Raw genomic sequence first — 11,914 nt, 5'->3', positions numbered from 1 at the left:
TATTCATGTTTAATAATGTTTCGCTTCATAGAATAATATGAATTATTTGTAGATGGTCTAAGACAAAATGAGCTTGAACAAGATGTGAAATGCTTCAATGCATGCCCTGTAACTTTGGACATGAAAATATTGATGCAACCTCAGATCTGTATACACTAACTGTATTTGAATAGATTAAGAAAGATGTTACACATGTCATGAATTGCAACATAGAAGGACTCGTGCAAACCGAGAATATGCATAAATACCATATTTTATGGGAGGGTGAAGAACGTCAAAAAAGGCAAAAAGCACATGTCACATACACTGTTGACAACCGAAAAGTTGAATGTACGTGCAAAATGTATGAATTCAAAGGTATTTTATGTCGTCATATATTAAAGACACTTAATCAAGAGAAGATACAAGAAATATCTGAGTCATATTTAATGCGAAGTTGGAGGAGGCAAGCAAAGATTAAACTGTTGGATATGGATAATGTCAGTCAATCTGGTGTTGATGAGAAGTGTCACACAGGCTCCCATTACCAACAACTGTGTAGGTCATTTATGCATGTTGCAGATTTGGCATCAAAAAGTGAAGAAGCCTATGTATGCATGAGAAGAGCGTCAAGGGAGTTACTTGAAAACGTGCAGTTAATTCACCATAAGTCCATTGCAACTCATGAATACCAGTCTAAGATAATGGGAACGAACAACGTAGGTGAAAATCATGCCTCCTTTGATACTCCTGAGAAGTTGCACTAAAGCGTAAACATCATCTTCAACAAGTCAGGAGTAGGGATGGCAGTGGGGCGTGTGGGGCGGGGGACAAGGTCTCCACCCCCGCACCGCCTCAAAATTTTATCCTCCACCCCTGCCCCGCCTCTGCGTCGGGGATGGATTTTATCTTCCACCCCCGCCCTCATCCCCGTTTCATGTCCTCCATCCCCGGTTCAAACGGGGATGAGGCGGGGCAGGGCGGGGATCGTAGCGGGGACGGGGCAGGGCGGGGAAAAGTGCACGTCCATCCCCGCCTCCACCCCCGGACGGGGATGGATTTTAACCTTCATCCCCGCCTCCATCCCCATTTCATACCCTTCATCCTTGGTCCAAACGGGGCGAGGCCTTGCTTTCCCCCAGTCCACTGCCATCCCTAGTCAGGAGTGAACGTTGTGATTATGATGGAAATATTCACCAAGCGATGGGTATCAAAAGAAAACCTGCATCTGATCGCAGTCGTTGGAGGGCAAAGGGTGCAATAGAATTGGTTGGCAAGAAAAGGTTTAAGAAACAACCAACTTCTAATCAAAAGCAACAAAGTCGTTCGCATGAACAAGTATGTAAGACATTATATTGCTTCTCATGTAAATTCGCATTACGTGAAGCTTATCAATATCTAACTTATGTAATTTCCAACATGCAACAATACCCTACAGACGTAATTTCCAATGTTGTAACCTTCGATACTCTCGACCAGATTTCTCAGAACGATAGCTTCAGTTTTACAAGTCTTTTGTTATGTAATCAATATTGGGAGGATGTTTGCATTTCTTGTGAAACTTAATGCAGTGTCTTATATTTTCTGTTTCATGACAAACTCTGATCAATTCGAAAGCGAGCTATGGAACACAGAAATCGCGTGTGGACTATTTTTAAGTATTACCATCAAGTTAGTTGTCATGCCGCTTTGCATGACCCAATTTCCACATTGTCGGATTTGTTAAGAGTTTAACAAAACAACAGAGCTCGTTTACTGAGAAATAAGGTACGGTGGGATGTCATTACTACTGAGCTCGTTTACTTGGAGAGGATGTATCCTCAGCTACTCATAGACATTGTAACCAACTACTAATATTTTTTATATACGAATGTGGTTGTAAACCATGTAATTTATGTAAATCATGTGGATTTATAGTCACGAAGTTACGACGACAACGATATGTCTTTGTTTTTATTTCTAAACGAAATCGTTTGTATTCAAGAATCTAACTCATTTTTTATCATTGAAGTAAAACCCGAAATCCTTAAACCATCTTTCCCAATCGCCCATAAAAACGATTAGAAGAAATCTATAACATAGACATTGCCTGTAATAGCAAATCGCTACACCATGTAGCCTTCATAGATCATTGTGTAAATTGTGATGGTACGTATCGTTCACTTAGACAAAGCTCGTTGTCTAAAAGACATACGTCATTTTGTAAATTATGATGGTATAACGATTTATGAATTGATGTCTATGTCAGTCACAACTGGATGGCAATTGCTCTGTTCATGAGCAGCAATCGTGGTAAAGGTGCACTGTCATTGCTTGTGCAAATCGATTTCACAGTTTATTAATATTTTTGCAATAAAAAATATTGAAATTAGCAGAATATTCAACAAACGATATTGAAATTCCATTATATAGTACACAACACAAATCGCATAAACGACATAAAAGAGACAGATTTTGAAGAAAATGAACATGATGTTTAGATAATATACGCCTGAATCACCATCGTTGGCCATGTAGCTATCGTCGTCTCCTTTCTCAACTCCTTCTTCGATATCGATACCCCATTTGCGATGAAGCAGGTTATATGTTCGATTCACGAACATGAGGTTTATAAAGGAACCGTCGGTTTGTTGGTTACTCGTTCATGAAGCAGAGGATAATCACACCATCTAGTACTTGTGCGATGTGTCATTCATATATGAAGGAAACATCGTTTCACAGACCTCCAGTATTTAAACAAATAACACCAGTTACCAAAAAATGAGAGCCAATAAATTGCATTGTGCAGTAATGAAGTTAATAAATGTCATTTCATCTTCCTTATACAAAACTAATCAAAGCGATAGGACAAATCCATCAAATCACGATAGCAAGTCTCATTATGATTTGTTTTTCATCATCTTTTGCGTCTTTTATATGTGATTGTGTAAATTGTGATAGGAAAATCGTTAACTAGACAAAGCGCGTCAATACAAATCGCGATCAGACAAATCGTAGCAGCGAAATCGATTTTCATCTATGACTTAAATCAGCATGAAATTGTAAATTGTGATAGGCTAAATCGTTCACATAGACAAAGATCATGACCCTAAACCCTAAATCCAATTTCCTCCTCCAAAAAATATATAAACCTAAAACACACAGCTCGTCAATCGCAGTATTAAATATCACTATCGTTAACAAAGACAAACAAAGATATATCAGCGTTTGGGTAGCTTCTTAAACCCTAAACCCAAAATCAAAACCCTAAACCCTAAACAGTAACCCCTAAACACTAAACAATAAGCACTAAACATTAAATAAAGACATATCATTGTTTGTCTATGTGAACGATATCAATATGTAATATAGCAATTTACTCATAACGTTTTACAATTGTTAATTGGATTTGTACTTTACCAAGACTACACATCGTGCCGATGCCTGTACACATGCCTAAAACCTTGCAAAATGTAAAACCCTAATATAGATCTATATATAAAACCCAACCCGACCCATTGTCCTGGTCTAAAACCCTAATCTATTTAACCTCTCTTCCTCTTTCTTTTCTGCGGCAGCGTACCTTCTTCTTCTTCGTCTTTTTTCTCCTTTGCCTTCTTCTTCTTCTTCTCTTTCTTCTTCTTTTTCCTTGTATTTTTCTTTCTTCTTTGTTCTTTTGTGTTCCTTCTACATGTGCTTGATAGACAGAGGGTGATGCAAATGTCCATGTATTTGATTTATTCCTACTGCCAGACCCTACATTTTTCGCAAACCATACTTCACAGTTGAAAAAATATATGCCTAATCTTCGATATACTTCATGATAAATATGTAGGGTGAGCGATCTATCATGTAGCCCCTCAGCTCCTTCAAGGGAACGATTCCTGACCTTTGAAGCTTATTGTCAAGAGTGCACCAATGCTAGAGTCTCTAAGAATCGGCCTCAGTCCGAGAAAAATGGTGTAATGGGCTGTCATTTTTCTCGAGCTTGTTTGCTTACAGAGGATGTATCCTTAGCATAGAAGGACGCGATGATGAACAATATGGATGTTTTGGTGATCTCTTCTGTAAAAATTTGAGTCTCTAAAAGATAGATATATGTTCGACGAAATTGTCCTCCCATTGATATTGTAACTAAATACTAATATTTTTTCTATATGAATGTGGTTGTAAATCATGTAGATTTGTAGTTTCGGCGAGAACGATACGTATTTGTTTATATTTGCGAACGAAATCGATTTATATTTAAGAATTTAACTCATTTTGTATCATTGAAGTAAAACCCAAAATCCTTAAACCCTGAACCCCAATCGCCCGTAAAAGCGATTAGGAAATTGCGTTGACATAGACATTGCCCGTAAAAGCAAATCACGATAGCACGTAGCCTTCATACGTCATTGTATAAATCATGATGGTACTTATGGTTCACTTACACAAAGCTCATTGTCTTAAAGACAAACCTCATTGCAAATCGTGATCGCCGTTTATGAATGTTTGTGCAAATCGTTTAAGCCTTATATAAACGCTTGTTCGATATTAATTTACGAAGGCCGATCATTACAATTATTTGTTCAGTGGTATTTGTGTGCTACACTGATTAAAATAGATTTATACACTTATAGAAAGTCATGTTAAAGAAAACAACTCATTTCTACTTTACACAACGCTAATCGCTTTTTCAATTACGAAGGACGAACATAACAACGATTTGCTTTTACTACATAACAATCCAACTTATTTGTCGTATTTAGTGAAATTGAAATTGTATTTATTTCAACCTAGATATATTTACATAATTTGAATATATAGTCTTACAATTTTTTTATATAAAATTTGGTTGTACAGTACATAAAATTTGTTAGAAGTCGATGTACATCATATTACTTCTAGGGGGGTCGCGTCGTTTGTTGCCTTGCAGGTATTCTTGCTGGTTGAGTTTTTTTCTCTTTCGTAATTAGATACTTTGTCAATTTTCTGCATAGTTCTGTACAGAATCCAGGCATATCAACCTTCAACAAACATGTAATGTGACACCAATTTATACATTGAGTCCCCAATAATAGAGGGTAATATTGCTCGAAATCAGCATACATCATCAAAATCAGGTTCTCGTCCATTATATATTGCTTCAATATACTTTATTACAAATACGTCACAATCGACACCATTATTTTGTAAAAGAGCATCTTTTGCTGAGCGAAAGACCCACTGGCCAATGTCGACATTGAAAGCGTCTTTGACAAATCCCACCTATGGTTCATGCAAAAGAAAGTAAATTATTGACCTCCGTACAGGATACAATATCCATATAGATGGAAACTTACAAAATGCAAAACGTTACGACGTACACCACTATGCAACTCCAATGAATTGTAGCACCATAGTTGTTTTTCTTTTAAATCCATCACGTATAAGACCCAATGCGCTTCAGTTTACCAGAGTGTAGGAATCAATATCTGCAAATCGATAGTATAAATGGTGTTAGAACTGTTATGTCGTAACCTTGCACAAGAGGTTTGTTCACTTACTTTTTCACTTGACCAAAAGTCTCCGCAATGATCATCGTTAACCCAGTATGGTAGTCCATCTTGAAATCCAATGGAGTATGGCAATCGACGTACGATACTTTGTTGACCAAAACAGTGATAATAGCAATGTTAAAACATAAAGCAACAAGAGTAAATCAAAAAACAAAATAAACATAAAATAGAACCGATATATCATGAAATAAGGGTTGACGATGCATCTAGTATTGATTGTTGTGTTGCTTTGAATATACTTAATGAAATCAGATATAGTCTGTTTGCAACAAATATGAACTTGTTAACATGCATACCATGGCATACATAAATATATTACTGATAGTGGTTTCATACGTACAAAATTATTGATAGTGTTCCCTTCTGCATATTCATTTTGCATCTGCTTGATATTATCTTGGAGCTCCTTGCTGAGTTTTCGGGCATCGCCTTTTGTTGATGTTCTACTGACATTAGCAGAATATTCAAGAAATGATATTGAAATTCCATTATACAGTACACAATACAAATTGCACAAACACCATAAAAGAGACAAATTTTGAAGAAAATTGACATGATGTTTAAACAATATACACCTTAATCGCCATCGTTGGTCATGTAGCTGTCATCTTTTCCTTCTTCGTCTCCTTCATCAATATTGATACCCCATTTGCGATGAAGCAGGTTATATGTTCAATTCACGAACACGTTATTTATAAAGGAACCATCGGTTTGTCTGTTCCTTGTTCATGAAGCAAAGTGAAGCCACACCATCCAGAACTTGTGCGATGTACCATTCATATATAAAGGAAACGTCGTTTCACAGACCATCAGTTTTCAAAAAATAATGTCAGTTTTCTAAAAGCGCGAGCAAATAAATTGTATTACATATTAATTAAATTAAAAAATGTCATTTCATCTACCTTTTAAAAACTAATCAACGCGATAGGACGTAGCAGTCAAATCAAGATAGCACATCTCGTGTGGATTTGTTTTTCAACCTCTTTTTGGTCTTTTATATGTCATTGTGTAAATCGTGAAAGAAAAATCGTTAACTTAGACAAAGCGCGTCAAAACAAATCGCGATAGGACAAATTGTTGCAGCGATATCGATTTGCAACTATGACTTAAATCGGCATGAAGTTGTAAATTGTGATAGGATATATCGTTCACATAGACAAAGCTCGTCACCCTAAACACTAAACCCTAATACCTAAACCCAAAACCTAAAACACAAAGCTCGTCAAATCACGATATTATATATTTCTATCCTTCGCAAAGACAACGATTGATATATTGGTATTGTGGTCGCTTCTTAAAACCTAAAACCCTATACCCTAAACACTAAACCCTGAACACTAATCATAAACCCTAATCCCAAAAGCCTAGACACTAAATCCTATACCCTAAATCCTAAACCCTACACCCGAAACCCTAAACCCTAAACCCTACTATCTAAACCCTAAACACTAAACCCTACTACCTAAACCCTAAATCTACACTATCTAAACCCTAAACCCTAAATCTACACTATCTAAACCCTAAACCCTACTACCTAAACCCTAAATCTACACTATCTAAACCCTAAACCCTAAACCCAAAGCCCTAAATCTGAAACCTAAACCCCAAATCCTACTATCTAAACCCTAAACACTAAACCCTACTACCTAAACCTTAAATTTTTAAACCCTAAACCCTACTATCTAAACCCTAAACCCCAAACCCTAAACCATAAACCATAAACCATAAACCCTAAACCACAAACCATAAACCCCAATACCTAAACCCTAAAAAATAAACCATAAACCGTGCTACCTAAACCTTAAACCCAAAACCTAAACCCTACTATACAAACCCTAATTCCTAAAACCTAAAACCTAAACACTAAACCCAAAACCCAAAATGCAAATCCCTTTTGCGATTTTCATTCACGGAGGGTGAAAGTTAAAACGATTTCTGAACGATACACATCTCTAATCGCTTATAGGATTTTCATTTATGAAGGGCAAACATTACAAGCCTTTGTTTACCGCATACATTGCTAATCCCTTTTGCGATTTTCATTCATGGAGGGTAAAAATTACAACAATTTTTGAAGAGTACACATCTCTAATCACTTATAAATTTTTCATTTACGAAGGGCAAACATTACAAGCCTTTGTTCACTGCATACATCGCTAATCTCTTTTGCGATTTTCATTCACGGAGGGTGAAAATTACAACGATTTTTGAACAGTACGCATCTCTAATCGCTTATAGGATGTTCATTTATGAAGGGCGAACATTACAAGCCTTTGTTCACCGTATACATCGCTAATCCATTTTGCGATTTTCATTTACGGAGGATGAAAATTAAAGCAATTTCTAAATAGTACGCATCTCTAATCGCTTATAGGATTTTCATTTACGAAGGGTGAGCATTACAACCCTTTGTTCACAGCATACATCGCTAATCCCTTTTGTGATTTTCATTCATGGAGGGTGAAAATTACAACGATTTCTGAACAGTACACATCTCTAATCGCTTATAAGTTTTTTATTTACGAAGGGCAAATATTTACAAGCTTTTGTTCATCGTATACATCGCTAATCCCTTTTGCAATTTTCATTCATGGAGGGTGAAAATTACAACAATTTCTCAACAGTACACATCTCTAATCGCTTATAAAATGTTCATTTATGAAGGGCGAATATTTACGAGGGAGAACATTACAACGATTTGTTCACATAGACAAACTTCTCAAACATTACGAACATTCTCAAATAATAAGTAGAGATACATGTACAGAGAGTAGTCATCTATAGATGTGGCAAATAATAGTCCAATTTATTCGTGTGTTTAGTAAAATTGAAATTTTATTTCAACTCAGAGAGATTTACATAATTTGTATACAGTCTTACAAAATTTGTATACAAAATTTGGTATACATAGTCTACAAAATCTATTAGTAATCTCTGTACATCATATTAATCCTGGGGGGTCGCGTCGTTCGTTGCCTTGTAAGTACTCTTGCCGACTGATTCTTTTTCTCTTCCGCTTTTAGAAAGTCAATTTTTGGCATAGTTTGGTGTGGAATCCCGGTATACCATCCTGCAACAAAAATGTAATGTGAAACTAATATATAAATTGAGTCCCCAATAACAGAGGATAATAAAGAGCATACAACGTTGAAACCAGGTTCTCGTCCATTGTATATTACTTCAATATACTTCATTACAAATACGCTACAATCGATGCCATTACTTTGTAAAGGAGCATGGTCAGCACAGAGCAAGCTCCAACCGCCAATTTTGTCACCCAAAATGTCTTTTAGGAATCCCTTCTGTGGTTAATGCAGAATATAGTAAAATCTGGGTCACCGTAAAAGATATGATACACTTATAGACAGAAACTTACCAAATGCATAATGTCATGTTGTACACCAATGTGAAAGTCCAATGAGTTATAGCACCATAGTTGTTTTTCCCATAAATCCATCATGTATAAGACCCAATGCTCAGCAGTTTGCCAGAGTGTAGGAATCAATATCTACGAATCGATACAATATATTAGAAATTGATAAACAAATCGTGTTAGGAATGTTAGGCCTAAACCTTGGACAAGAGGTTTGTTCACTTACCTTTTCACTTGACCAAAAGTCTTCGAAGTGATCATTGCTACCTCAGTATGGTAGTGCATCTTGAAATCCAATGGTCTATGGCTTTCGGCGGACGTGCGTAGGTTGAACGAAAGAGTGATAATAGTTAGGTTAAAATATGAAGCAACAACAGTAAATCATAAAATAAAATATACAAATAAGAGTACCGATATACCATGAAATAAGGGGTGACGATGCATTTAGCATTGCTTGTTGCGTTGCTTTTAAAATACATGACAAAATCCGATATAGTCTATTTGCAACAAATGTGAACTTGTTAACATACATACCCATGGCATACGTAAATATATAACTGATAGTGGTTTTATACATACAAAATTATTGATAGTGTTCCCTTCTGTAAATTCATCTTGTATCTTATTGATGTTCTCTTGGAGCTATTTGTAGCATTTTTTCACACCTTTTTTTTTTGATGTTCGACTGACATGAGCATAATATTCAGTATTCGACATTGAAATTGCGTTCTACAGTACACAACACAAATCAAATATACACCATATAAGAGGCAAATGTTGCAAAAACTAGTCACGAGGTTTAGAAAATTACGCCTAAATCGCCATTGCTGGTCATGTAGCTATGGTCGTCTCCTTCATCGCCATCATTGGTCGTCTAGCTATCGTCATCGTCTTCATCGACATCACTGGACTTGTAGTTGTCGTCGTCTCCTTCCTCGATATCGATACCCCCTTCACAACAAAGCAGGTTATATGTTTGTTTCACAAACACGTCATTCTAAAGGAATTGTTGGTTCGTCTATTCCTTAATCATGAATCAAAGCGAATCGACACTCTCCTACACTTGTGCGATGTGTCATTCATATATAAAGGAAACGTTGTTTCACCTACCGGCCATTTTCAAAAATCGCATGCAAATTAATTACATTATGCATTAATTAAATAAAAAAATGTTGTTTCAACTGCCTTTTACAAAACTAGTCAACGCGATATGACGTATCAGTTTAAACATCGTGTCAATATGTTTATTGTTTTCTTTTCTGCCATTTATAAATTAGTCATTGCGTAAATTGCGATAGGACATATCGTTCACATTGACAAAGCTCGTAACAGCAAATCGCGATAAGACAAATATTGTTAAATTGTGAAACTTAAAGTATTGTGGTTGTAAGTCGATTTATATTCATTAAGTTACCTAGATTTGTATTTATTAAGTTACCTAGATTTGTAGTCTGAACAACATCTCGATTTGTGTGATGAGTTTAGGTGGGGGAGTGACCCAACCAGACCCGTTGTCCAGGTCTAAAATCCTGATCTATTTAACCTCTTTTCCTCTTTCTTTTCTGCGGCAAAGCAACTTCTTCTTCTTCATTTTTCTCTTATGACTTCTTCTTTTCCTTCTTCTTCTTCCTTGTAATTTTCTTTCTTCTTTGTTCTTGTGTGTTCCTTCTACCTTTGCTTGATGGATGGTGTTTGATGTTGATAACCTAGTTGTTTCACACCATAAGAAAAGATCTGTATAATCTTTGATGATGATTATAGTGGTTATCTTCTGTGGATACATCAATATATTCATGACACATACGACTGTGTCGTATTTGTCATGAAGTATATCGAAGTCTACACAATATATAACGACCATAATCATCCTTAATCTTTGCCGCCATACTGGAGCAAGTGCATATATTCTGCATGACTGACAGGTGGGTGTTGATGACCATCTATTTGATCTATTCCTATTGTCGGACTCTCAATCGTTCACAAATCATACTTTTCATGTTGGAAAAATATTTGCCTAATCTTCGATATACTTCATGACAAATATGCTAGTTGTGCGGGTTGCATCTTCTCTGCCTGTTGGGATCCATACATTTATCTGTTGACAATATACATCATGAAAAAAAACTTGCAAACAGATAATGACCTACATTGATAGATAGATTTGCTTTCATTCGTTCCCATTGACTAGCGAAGGCCACTGAGTAAACTGAAAGTGCTCATGTTGATGATGTCTGTTTCGAAGCACATCACTATTTGGACGTGGGTTGATGCTGATGATGATGTGTGTTTTCTTCGATGATGATGATGGTCATGCATTGTATCTAAGCCAAACCATTGGTCATGATGTATTGTAATTAAATACTCATGTAAATGAATGTGGTTGTAATGTATCGTTCAAATTATTAATAATAATGAGTGTTAAATATCTAACAATTGTTATCAAGAATGCTAACTATTACAACGATTTACACTAATGAAAGTTAAATGCTAAAGTGATAACGATATGTACTAAGGAATACAAAATCCCACTACGATTATTACTTATGAATGCAAACGATTACAACGATTTACAGTTCTGAAAGTTAAATGCTAAAGGCATAACGATATGTAATAAGGAATACAAAATCCTGCAAAGAACATTACTTACGAATGCAAATGATTACTATGATTTATAGTACTGAAGGTTAAATGATTAAGCGATAACGATTTGTACTAAGGACTACAAAATCCTGCAACGATCATTACTTATGAATGCAAACGATTACAACGATTTACAATACTGAAAGTTAAATGCTAAAGGCTTAACGATATGTACTAAGGAATACAAAATCCTGCAAAGATCATTACTTAAGAATGCAAACGACTACTACATTTTATAGTACTGAAAGTTATATGCGTAAGCGATAATGATTTGTACTAAGAAATACAAAATCCTGCAATGATCATTACTTAAGAATGAAAACAATTACAACGATTTACAGTACTAAAAGATAAATGCTAAAGCAATAACGATTTATACGAACGAAGACAAAATCCTGCAACG

This window comes from Nuphar pumila, chromosome 15 (genome assembly GCF_984573655.1).
Source record: "Nuphar pumila chromosome 15, dmNupPumi1.hap1.1, whole genome shotgun sequence".
Taxonomy (NCBI): Eukaryota; Viridiplantae; Streptophyta; class Magnoliopsida; order Nymphaeales; family Nymphaeaceae; genus Nuphar; species Nuphar pumila.
The sequence above is the reverse complement of the archived record's forward strand: the minus strand, read 5'-3'. Positions refer to the sequence as shown.